The 12,524-nt window shown below is 49.5% G+C and overlaps 1 protein-coding gene across 1 annotated transcript in view; it reads right to left on the bottom strand.

The window, feature by feature from the left end:
• Nucleotides 1-12,524, bottom strand: part of LOC143207601 (uncharacterized) — a 717,548-nt gene that overhangs the window by 27,277 nt on the left and 677,747 nt on the right. The window contains exon 3 of the mRNA XM_076421273.1: nt 1-12,524. This exon is cut by the window's left edge and continues 27,277 nt beyond it; it is cut by the window's right edge and continues 130,016 nt beyond it. The gene's annotated coding sequence lies outside the window, so the exon portion shown is untranslated.

The raw sequence follows: 12,524 nt of genomic DNA, 5'->3' as shown, positions 1-12,524 counted from the left end.
TGGCTCGATCGTGGGGCTCGATCGACTATAATCAATTACGGCTCTGCTGAATAAAAGTTTCGCACCCAATTCGTTCCGGCGGTCCACGTCACTTATTCTAAAAAGACGAATATTTATTCAAAACGTATGAATATTTTGTATTGGTTAAAACCTTGGTGTCTCATACCGCTACCTTGTCCTGCCCCCAATCGTCGTTACCGATTAAAAATGAGCAAAAATTTAGTCGAACCGGGTTCGACGCGAGACTAGCTGGAAATTCGACGCAAGGCCGTCAAGGGCCAATCGTCCCGGACGATAAATCATTGGATCGGCGCGGCGCGGCATGCGGCAGTGGCGTTGTGCGGTAGCAGACCGTAGGAATCGTTCGGCCAAATCCCCGGGTTATTGGGATCGCGCGCGGGTCGGACCCGGGAAATCAGGATCATTAAGGCGGATTTTTGAAATGCCGGGTCAACATCCCGAGATTCCCGGGGCCGAGAAAGCGAGGAGTAGCCCCCGAGATCTGGTCAGAGAGATTGGCCGACGAGGAAGGGAGCCGGGGCCCGAAATTTGGGGGGTTCGAACGACAAGATGTTAACACGTGTGTTCCCCGGCGAGTGTTGGTGCCAAGCCGGCCGAGGCGAGGTGACACGATGTAATCTGAGACAGCCGACTTCGACTGAGAGAGGAGAGGAGCTGGGCCCTGCCTCTCTCGCTTTGCTTTCCTTTGCACGGATGCCAGGGCTGGCTCGCTCACTGGACCGAGCCGAGACCGGAGGACCTGTCTTTCATACATGACAGGACATGCCATGACAAAAGAGCGAAACGCTCCGGGGCCTCGTTGGTCCTGCGTTAAAATTCGCGACTGATCGCCTATCGTTATGCACGTGAACACGGGCCCGGGGACGGAATTAATTAATTCGGGGTCTGTTTTAGGCTCGCCTTTGCGTGAAGACGCTTGCTCGGGGCCCCGGTCCTCTTGAGCGTGACGAGAAGGGGGAGGGGTAGAAAAGACAGCGAGAGAGAAAGATCAGAACTGTTACGGAAATACAAATAAGAAGCTGACGGTAAAAGGGGAAGCAAGATCGATTTTGACGTTCGTGATGGTAATCATCCTCGCTTTTTGCTGCTCCCGTTGGCTATAGAGCGAAATTGAGGGAGCAGGAATGCTACAAAAACTTAAGTAACCGCGAAATTATCGACAAGAGGCGGCCGAGAATTATCTTTGACGTCGCGAGGAAGGGCGGGCTTGTTCCGTGGTCGGTGTTGACGTGTGTCAATTTTCAAGAAACTGCTAATATGTAACGAGCGGACGGGCTACCGCGCCGGTCGCAACGGGATCACGAAATCCACGGCCGTGAAGTTTTGAGTGTTGGTTGGTTCGTTGGTAGGTTGGTTGGTTGTTCGTCGAGCGTGCGGCTGGCCTCCGTCCTGCTCGATTTCCGAGCAGAAGGAGAAACAAAGCGGCCGCGTTCAGGATTAAAACGCCGGTTATGAATGCCCATTGTCTATTTCGCATAAGAGAGTCGCCGAGGTAGCGGCGCGTCAATAAATTTTTAATTTCAAGGGCTGCACGCCGTGCGGAAAAGGGGGACACGGCGTAAAACGCACCTTTCATCTGTCTTCGACAATAGACAATGCCTAAGATGCGAGATATTTCGTGAGACTTGAAACAGTGGTGTGTGGGCTGCGGCCGGAGAACAACCGAAAGTGGGACTTGTCTGGATCGTGCAGAATGTAGGAAAGAGGACGTGCCCATCGGCCGTGAGCCGACTTTGTTTTGGAATGCTACCGTCGAACAACACCTGAACAAACGAGAAACGTTTGCCGAACTAAATGCCAGCGAACGAGAAAATTCCGAAGCACGGAAATATTCCGTGAGGAAACTGACGTTTTCTGAACACGATGAAATATTTCCAGGGAAGCTTTCAAAATATCAGGGAACCGAGGAGACTGCAAAAATGGATCGAGCAATTATATTATCCCAAGAACCGACCTTCCTTTAAGCCCGGCTTTTTACACGGTAGATTCTTTAAATCCAATGAAATCGGATTCGCAAAATGCTACGGTGCCTCATTCAGTCGGTCGTCTCGGGAATTAGAACACGAAAAGCTATTTTATTCAAGCTTGCGCACCTACAGCGACTGAGCAAATTTTAATGAAGTTTGAACGGGTCTTACTCTAGCCGGCTTATTCAGCGAAACTTATTTCATCCGATTATCGCGCACTCCAGTCGACACAGCAAATCCTGAAACACAGCCTCGAAACGCTCCCGCGAGTGCATCGATGGGATGTAAAGAATTGCCTCAGGTAACCACAATTTTCGGCATTTCTATCTCGGTGCAGCTAGAAATAATTAGGTCGCCGCTTTTTTAATATTCCAAGCAAATTTTGAAGCATTTCTACATGAACGTTGGAAATTCATTTTCAATCCTTTGCCAATAATTTTCTAAAAGAACAAGAAAATCGACATGTATTGTATGTCTACATTTACTTCGTTGCTTGAATATACATTTGAACTCTTCGTCACTGTCGATCTACTGTGTCTACACTTTTAAATATATAGAATAATAGTGTAACTACCGCGAAACATTGTGAATAATACCTAGTTGGCAACTACCTCCGCGGTACAAAAGAGGTTAAAAGGAAAAGCGGGGCTAAACAAAGGAAAAACGTTGTGCTCTCGTTGCGCCTAAAAAGTGCACTTGCTGCAGAGCGATTGGACTTGCTCGAGAGCGCAAGTTCAATGGGTTAGGAGCGCAGCAGAACCGAAACAGCATCTCGAGCGGGCGAAACAATGCCGGCGACGTGAAATCAGCGGAACGCGACGGGTACCGCGAAGAAGTGCAACTTAATCCTTCCATTATCTCGCAAATAAGCGTCGGGGAAGGGTTCGGGACCGGTGAAATCCGCGCACAATGGTGGACGATTGCTTGCAGACAATCCTCCGTGGCATCTGCAAGTCAGAATACGTGACTGGGTTTCGCAGTTCGCGGCCAGAGCGTCGCTGAAGGTGACTACCTCGGCCTTCTCGATAAGACGATCGTTCCAGAGCAACGTGGAACGTGATTTGGTGGTTGCAGAGAGGTGAGAGAGAGAGGGGGGGGTGTACGGTGCAGGGGAGCGAGAGGGTGGAGAGGCGGTTAGACCCCCGGAACACACGGATCGAGCATTAATGCTGTTTGCTTAATACGCGTATTCGAAACGAACGCGAGGAGACAAACGAGCAGGTAGACGAGCACAAAGAGGAGAGCGGAGACAGCTACGCAAACATTCGAGCTCGTTTGGCTTTTGTGCAGCCGCTGCACAAGCGATCAACGTTGCACGCACGCAGAAACCGAGCAAAGCGCCGCCCGCGTACGCCTGCGAGAGTGCAAGCGGATGAGCGGAGCATGCGATCGCTCGCGTGTTCGCACGCCAGACGACTCGCGGCAATCGGGAAACAGCATAATCCCCCTTCGACTGGAAACTGAAATAGAATTGAAGATGGAGGCGCCCATTGACGGCCTTGTTACCTTGCGCCTCGCTGTTCTTCCTCTATGCGCGATTGCCTTTAGAAGGATCCGGGTAAAACGCTCCTGTCTGCGATCCCTTTCGGTATATGCTAATTGGAAACTTTAGCGGCGAGATGTATTTGATTTGCCGCTGTTTGACCAACCCTTGACGGCCGCACATTTACTAGACTATACTTGCTGCTCGCAGATTAAGTGCTGCACTAATTTCTCATTCTTCCTCTCTCCTATGTTACTCGAAATTGGTGGATCTTTATCCATTTTGATCCATCTATGGTTTTATACGATTCTACAACACATGTATTATATTAACAAAAATCAGTAGTCTTGTTTCTTGCATTTCATCATATGAAACTTTTCAATCGGCAAGATAATCTTGATAATCTTGACACAACACACACTTGATTATGAATTACCATATATTTAAACACTTCCAATTAGTCTAACGTGTACAATTCGCTTCAGGAGCCAATGCATTTACCATTTTATGTTTCGTATTTGAAATATGCAAATATGCAAAGGGAATTGCTCTTTGTTTTTTGCTTTTTGTCAGGTAACAAGCGCCACTCGATCCACGGGCCAACAGCTAAATCGCACTTGATTCCAGAAGCGTCGGGCGTTTTAATCCTTTTCTCCGCTCGTTGCCTATTTTTTCCATAGTTCATTGACAACGCGTCGTGTCGCTGGCACCGTTTAATCCATCCAGCCAGCGATCGCATCTCCCGTCTCCTTTCATCGTCCAAATCCCGGAGGAATGTCCGTGACAAGCCGTGATTTAAGCGAGTCGCGACTTGGCCACTCGTCCCTTTGACACAGTCGCGCGATCGAACCTCGCAGAAAGAGCAAGATTAAGCTCGGCCAGGGACGATCCCTGTCGCACGACGTCCACGTCACGCGGCATAATTGAATGATTATTGTTAATCGTAAACAGGTAGCCGGAGGTGGCGTCGCTGATCATTAGAGGCGACTGAAAAATGCGCCGGTTTCAGCGCGAGGAGCGTGCACACGCTCCAGGTCGTAGCCTGTAATTTTCCTTCTCGGCCTGCAAGCCCTTCTATCCTCTCTCGAGCCGAGCTGACGCGAACGTCGCATTAAATCGTTAGATCGTTATCGGTGTTCGGACACGTACTCGGACGATCGAATTTCGTCCGTTGGCTTTCCGTTTCCGCGATAAGGATTGTCGAATCGCGATTCGAATGGAACGTGCAAAAAGACCCGAGCCTCGAGCTCGACGTTTGCGTGTCCGGTGATGTCCTGTCAAAGTAACGAAACGAGAATCGTCGAAATCTTGCGCGAAAATCTGCCGGTCTGCGTGTCGCTCTAATTACAAGTCTGGCGCAGTTTACTTCGCCCTCGTGTTGCAGAAGATGGCCGCTGCGCTTCTGAAAGACCACTTGACCGCGATTATTTTGCATTTGCACGTTTACCAAAATGTTGTTAAAGTATACGAAAACACGCAGCTTACAATAGAGAAGACAAACTAAAGCACCGTTTCTTGCTCGGGAGCGTCTTGTCACAAAACTTGAGGATAATTCCTCCAGTAGGAAAGTTAAATGAACGTGGAAGGGAGAATAGAGGTCTCCTGAAATCGTTCTAAACGAAATTTCGAGCCCAATCGCCACAAAATTAGGAGTTTCCCGTGTTCCCGCTGCGAAACTTGCTGAAGTCATCGAATCAAAGGACCGGGACGCTGCTGGCACGGAGACCTAATTTTCCGGAACACTTGATCGACAGCGGAAGAGGGCTTTTCGAGGAACGACTGGTCGGTCGTTTCCTCTGGTTCCCGATATAAATCCCCGGCGATTTAACGCCGGGGTTTCGTCGAACGCCTCCATTTAATTGCGAGGTGGAACCGGGCCACTGTCCGAGCAGGATCGTCAGGGTTGTCGAAAAATAGAGAGGTCTGGAAGAGGAAGCGGTGGAAAAGAGAGAGAGAGAGCAGGAGGATCGACCGGCTGTACCCGGTGCCGTGAAATAGAAAATTATGCACAGTCGACTAAGCGTGCACAATGCGTGGAACTCGTACCCGATTCCGATCTAACGACTCGGTGGAAGGCTCGGGAAGGATCGGAGCTGGAGGATCCAGAAAGGAGAGGAAGAGGACTCCCCGGCGGGTTCTCCGGTAGCAGGAACAGGTAGTCCGGAGAGGCTCGAGAGCCCGGATACCTGACCTGAGAGCATCCTATCCCTTCAGCCAGGAGAGAGCCTCGGCGCGGCTGTCCTATTATAAGAAAATAGATCGATTTACAGAGCAACGGTGCGGGCAGAGGGAAAGAGACCGCGAGGTGTTCGTGTGTCGCGAGAAAGAGAGGGATCCCCGGGACCGGAGGCGTCGGATAGAATTCACGATCGAACGACCCGGACGAGAGAACGACGTCTAGCTCCGTCACAACACCGTGTCACTTCCCTGTCAAACCGGATTAGGCAAATAGCCGGACGACGCGACGTCCGGGGACAAGGTTTTCGTGGTTGCGCCTGCCGCGGGTTCCGACTGATAGCCTCAACTGCCTAGCCCACGCGGTGTCCACCTTTCACCGATTTGATCAACGACCGACTATTGGCTCGTCGGTCAAGCTGATAACGAAGGAACGGGTCAAGATATACGGACTGGTTGCGGTCAAGCGGATGATAAACTCTTGCTGGGCCCTGGTCTAGTGCGCCTAAAGCACACTGCACACTAGGTCTGCTTCAGTGAGAAACTCGGAGACCTGAAAAACTAGCGTAACGAACGAACCAACTTGTAAAGCCTTTCTTCTAACTGACTAATAGATGTCCAACTATTTATGAACGTGTGCAATAGCGGGAGGCTGTTTCACAACCTGACGTGAAACCTGACGAGACGAGTCCCGCCGTGTGCACGGTACTTTAGATCGGAAACCATGCGAAATGCGGACCGCCGACCTCAATGATACTTAATATGATGAATAGGGGATTAAGTAAAGACTTTGATTAAGTGAACTGTTTCAGGACACGGTCGAGACAGCGCCGAGGTAGCTAAAAAGGCGTTACAACTGGTACACCGAGCGGGAAAAGTCTGTACATTTGTCGGAGGGACAATAAAAGAAAACTATCGGCTTGTAACGGAATAAACACAATTGATACCGATTGCTGTCGATTCTCTGCCTACGTCGGAGAGTTTCATTCAAGAGTCATGAACGCGTCACGGCGTCTCTGCCTCGGTACTAGGCTATATAGGCTATTACCTTTCGCGCACGTTGCTGATAGGTGGGCAGTGAGTTATTCGCGAGTGTCTTTGCCAGTGGCCGCGAACGAGTAATTCATTACCGGGGCGCGGGTCAGATAACTCCGCGCCGCGTGTCGATATTAATACGGGCATAGATCGATCGGCTCGATTAAGCCTCGCGACTCCGGTACAAGTGAAATTACTAGGATCGGTAGCGGGTTTCGGGAGAGACGCGGGAGAGAAGCCGCCGACACACACGCGGCTCCGAATGGATTTATCGATCGGTGCCCATGGATCCGTGTAAAGTCTCTATATATTAAAGGCCCCGGCGATATTGATGGACGTCGGCGACGTGATTCGGCGCTCGTTCCCTTCGGAATAAATTAAGATCCCGCCGGTGAGTAATGATTACGCGTCGAGTGACGATTTCCGAGGTACACTGCCTGCAGTCTTTATTTTCGAGGATTATCATTTTTCATTCGACGCCCGGCGCTCTCCGCTCCTGCGGCTCATGCTCACGCCGCCGGAGAGATCGCGATCCTTTTATATCGTTTCGCGTGTCGGCTTGTGTATCTGTTCTTCGGGACTCGTTCGTCGCTGTCGTCTTCGTCGTGGTTGCCCAACAATGAAATTACCGAAAGAAACACACGGGCGGAACGAGTATCTCTCTCTTTCTTTCTCTCTCGTGCGAGAGATCGGTACAACGGAAACACGTGTTACCATAATTCAACGGTTTAGATGTACGCCCGGCATCTTATCAAGATTTAATCCCCGAAGAACAAGAAACGCTCGAATCAAACGAATCATTGTATCCGGACGAGTCGTTAAAGGCCTAGTCACCATTAATTTACCACCACCTCGCCTCCGTAGGAACTCGCGGCGACGATTCTAACGAGACCAACGGTACACGTACACGGGCCTTCTATACTGCACGTATGAAGATACGGAGAATAAACGTCTATAATCTTTTCGTGAAAACTCATTTGCGTTGTCTGACACGAAAGGAAGATAGATTTTAGATGTAGGAGTGTACATGTAGAAAGGAAGATGCAGATCACTCTACATAAAACACATGGGCGCATTACGAAACTTGAATCTGTATGTACCTGAGTCCCCATATCTTTCCTGATACGCTGTTAATGGACCAACACGGGTTAACATCGTAAGAGGAGGATCGTAAGTTGCCGAACGTCTACAAACTGTATTAATGTATTATTCTAAACAATATAGTAGAATGATATTAGGGTAGATTAGGAAGTGATTCTCTAGAGGAGATTTTAGGTAGAGCTGACAGTCCCGACCCCTTGTCTATGTACTGTTTAGTGTGTAGATCCTCGGCAATTTACGATCTCTGTGTAGTAGATGGTCCTAATAATTATGAGGGTGTGGAACAACGTTTTGTAACGCCGAAAACAAATCCGAAAACTTCGTTTCGGTTCTGGTAACACGATCGCGAGTGCCCGCATTGTTCCACGAATTCTAATAACGAGGTCACCGTAGTACGGGGCCAGCAGCGGCTGGTCGTACGGATCGCTCAATTAAATCAAGAACGTATCGCCCGGATAATCAAGTCGGCCCGCGGTCACCGAAACGTGGCAAAGAAACGTAAGCCCGGGACGAGTACGCATAACAGCGAGCCGATCCGCAAAATAGGCACGGACGGAGATGATCGGGATACCGATCGGCTGCCAGCTTTTTTCCCGCTGGGCCCCGGCCAAAGGAAAAGATACACAACGAGGGACACCGGCCGGCTGCTTGGGTAAAGAAAGAAAGAAAGAAAGAAAGAAGGAAAGAGAGAGAGATGGCGAGCTATCACGGTCGGTTCCGAAGGCGACCTTAATTAATTAACGAGGCAACGCTGGGAAGGATCGCCGTGGCTCTCGTCGGAGGAACGACGCCGGTTCTTCCGGGCGTATCCACGCTCTCTACGGTGTGCTAATTCGGTTAAATGGTTAATTGCTTAATTTCATTTAATACGCTTCCGATCCGGTTGGCTGCCCGCTTCCTGACCGCCCCTCCCCAGGTGCTCTGCTGCATAGTCCTGCTCGGTCTTTGTCAAGCCTTTCTTCCGATCGGTCTTCCACTTTCTTGTTCCTTGGTCTTTAAGTCCTTTCCCCCCGGCCCCGTCGTCGTCCTCCTACTCCTCGTGTTCTGCAGCCCCGACGTCCCATCTCCTCGAGAACGGCTCTACTTACCCGAGGAGGACTCACGGGAGGACGATCGACGAGAACGAGGAGAGAACGTTTCCGTCGTGGTCGTGGCCGTTTCATCCTCGGCGATGGGGTCGATGGCCGCTCGCGATGCCGGAGAGCCTCACGAAAGAAAGAAATCGCGGGCATAATTAGCGAATGATTGATCGATGTGTGTCGCCCGAGCTATGCATGCGCATTGCTCCTCCGTTGGATTTTTCTCTGCCCCCCCCCCCGCCCTTCCCTCCCTTCTCACTCTCTCTCTTTCTCTCTCCGTCTATGTGTCTTTCTCTCTTTTTCTGATCTTCCCCCGGTCCAATCTGGTTTCTCTCTCCTCGTCTCCGAGATCGTTCTCTTGCCCACTCCTCCCTGCCGCTGTACTCTACCCCCACCGTTCTCTCTCTCTGTCTCTCCGCTCGCCGCCATCCCGTTCGGCTCCCGATCTCTTTTTCTTTTGCCTTAATTTAGTGGCCATCCGCGGCGGGCATACGCCCCGACAAGAGCGAGCATGCACACGCGCGTACGTAAAGGAGGATCGTGCATGCGCGCACGCATATTCGATGGTTTTTGCCCGGTACGCCGATCTACGGCAACGATCACGATCGACCGGCGTCGATCTCTGTTTAGTTATTCGGAAATTATTGCGGCCCCCGGACACATTCGTTAACGACCGCCCCGGTATTTTCTGCCATCCGACATTGTCACGGATTCCTCCATTGCAACGTCCAATTCTCACGGTTAACCATATTCACTTCGTCGACGGAGGACACTAACTTAGTTTTCATTGCATCGATAACGATTCGAAGTAATTAGGCGCGGAGACAGAGACAAATTTGCATCTGTTTCGCAGCGTCAATTATGAGCAGCTCGAGATCATAGAATCTTAATGAATCCATATTAGAGTGTTGTTTATTTTTACGTAGGTGTACCACCTCAACAGTTTAGAGTTATCTCCTCAACCATCACATACATGTTTGCATAAATTACCTAAAACTTGAAAAGAAGACAAAGAACTTCATCTGGAATTATGCGCAGGAGAAGTGAAGATATTTATTCAATACGTGGTTCACATCCAAAATTGAAATGTCCGTTCGATTCATATAGATTTGAGAAGAACAACGATAGATACCACGCTCACCTGGCTGCTATCCAGAAATCAATGTTTCAATGTAAGGAGATTTAAATTTTCCTGATTGCTCGACTGATCAACAGAATGGATCGCTCGTCCTCGAGAGGCAGCTGCGCGAAACTGTCGACTCCGTTTCGGACAATCCTCCCGTCTTCGCATAATTCGGTACTAATTTATTCACCTAATCCTATCTCAGCATCAACCGTTCCTAACCGACTGTGTTAATCCGACGCAGAGATCATAACTTCATCGACTTCACTGCTACCCGGCACGCGAAGTAAACGATTATTCGCTGGCTGCACGGAATTCAATCTTACAGTTTCTCGAGATATTAACACTTGCGAAAAGTTGTTAAATCTGTCGGTTGCCGTATTGTTCAGTTAATTAATTATTTCCGTACCGGTTCTCTTATGCTTAGAATGCCGATAAACCGTGCACGTCCGGAGTAGCGAGCGTTAAAATGGAAAACGTCCGGATTATTGCTAGGCGTAAAAGTTTTACCGGTTGAAAGGCGCATAAATAAACGTCGTGACGATAAGCCCGGGGCAAGAAACGTTCGTTGCAATCGATACAATCCCGTGGGCTCCGAGGGGACGGCGTCTTCGGATCCGCACCCATCGAACGCTTAACGATCTGGTAGCATTAGCGGACGTCGCCATCTTTTCGACAGACAAGTTTCGGTCTGGCAATAAACCGCGAGCGTTCGCTGCGGAACGGTCGGATGCGAATCCCTCGAAAAATGACGATCCCCGGCATAAAAGTCAATAAAGATACGGATTACCCGCGCCGAGACCCGTAAACCCGCCACTGCGGTCAGCTCGGATCGCTTCGCTTTACGACTCTGTTTTGAATTTCGCGCGTCCTCCGGTTCCACCAGTAAATACGGAATTTATGCGTCGCTGGAATTGATAATTATACCGTCCACAATCATCCGCGAGAGGTGTCCATTCATTTTGACGACGACTCCGTCTAATTGATTGTGATCCTTCTTACCCTTTTCTCGATCGGGATCCGCGAGTCGACCGAGGATCCAAGAGGGATCTCTTTCTCTCTCCAGCTTTACTTACCTGAAACAGAAAGCAAACAAGAGCAAAGATTAGTAAGTATATACGTCCGCTTATAATGAAATCCGATAAATCTCGACCGGGCCGTTTGAAATATTAAGCGCAGCACGCAGGGCGGTCGAGTTATCGCGCATAAAATAGAATACTCGTGCACTATCTTGAAGTGTCGCTCGTTCCGGTAGCGCGTGTGGTCCGCCAGATATTTCGTGCGTTTAATTAAAACTCGTGCGGTCCGGGCCGGCACTTAACGTCGCCGTAAAGAACGATCTTCACGGTTGCGGGTGGACGAGTCCCGGATATCCTAACATAATACAAATTATTTCAATCGTAAATTCGCTGTTACGATCACCTCTCGCCGGGCTCGCTCTTGCAAATCGCTGCGGGACAGAACGGGGACGATCATTGTGACCGGTGAGACAAGACTACTCATTCATTCGTTAATCGAGGATGAAAATGATCTGCAGTCTTTATACATTGATTCCTCTTATGGGGGAAATATAAGATGGATTGGACAGACGAGACGGAAGCAACAATGTGGTATCACGAGTTGGGTGAAATCTACAGAGATTAATTCACGACGATTCATCATGTGGTGTCTCTGATTAACTTTCTGTTAATACTCACAGATTTTTACGATGTTCGATAACTCTAGTAATCTTGTTGTTTGTAAATAAGAACATTCGAAGAAGTAGGTGCTCTGGTATCCAAGTACTGACATAAGGGTTGAATTAGTGAACGAAAAAGTAAAAAATTGGAAGAAGCGACATTGAAGCGGCAATGTGATGCTAAATTAGTAAAATTGTTGGTGTTAATGGACTTAATATGACGTATCAGTGTCCCATCGGGGTGTAAAAGTCTCGCGCGTTTTTACGCCCGCGATAAAACATCGAGACGTCACAACAAGATGTTTGAAGGAAACGTTTTAATTTTTATGTTACAGGACGGAATACCATAAAAATGTGGCATCTCCCCGGCAGTTTACGGTATCTCGAAAGCGAGAGAGAGAGAGAGAGAGAGAGAGAGAGAGAGCCGAGTGGTCGAGGACACGACTGCGAAAAGGGAGGAGCAGGGCGAGGAGGAGGGCAGGAACAAGGGGGTGGCACGGCAGCAAAAGAGAATGCAGTAAGTAAGCATGCCTTCGCCTCAAGATCAAAGATCAATGCCCACTCGAGTCGATTTGAAACGCGAGCGCATTGCATAGTCGCGCAAACATTATTATACCCCTGTCGACTTTATATACAGTGCCTGGTCGGTACACGCACTCTCCCTCTCCGTTCGGCGCAGTTGGCGGATTCTTTTCTCTGCTTGTTTCTCCCTCTCTCTCTCTCGGCCGTGTTCTTCCTTCCTTCCTGCTCTTCCTTTTCCCATTTTCCATCTCTTTTCACCGCGAACTGACCGCGATCGAGCCATTCCCTTCTGGCGAAAGCCCGATCGCGGGGACACACGGCGATGTCGGTCTGAGCGAGA

Source organism: Lasioglossum baleicum, chromosome 3 (assembly GCF_051020765.1).
Source record: "Lasioglossum baleicum chromosome 3, iyLasBale1, whole genome shotgun sequence".
NCBI lineage: Eukaryota > Metazoa > Arthropoda > Insecta > Hymenoptera > Halictidae > Lasioglossum > Lasioglossum baleicum.
The sequence above is the reverse complement of the archived record's forward strand: the minus strand, read 5'-3'. Positions and strand labels throughout refer to the sequence as shown.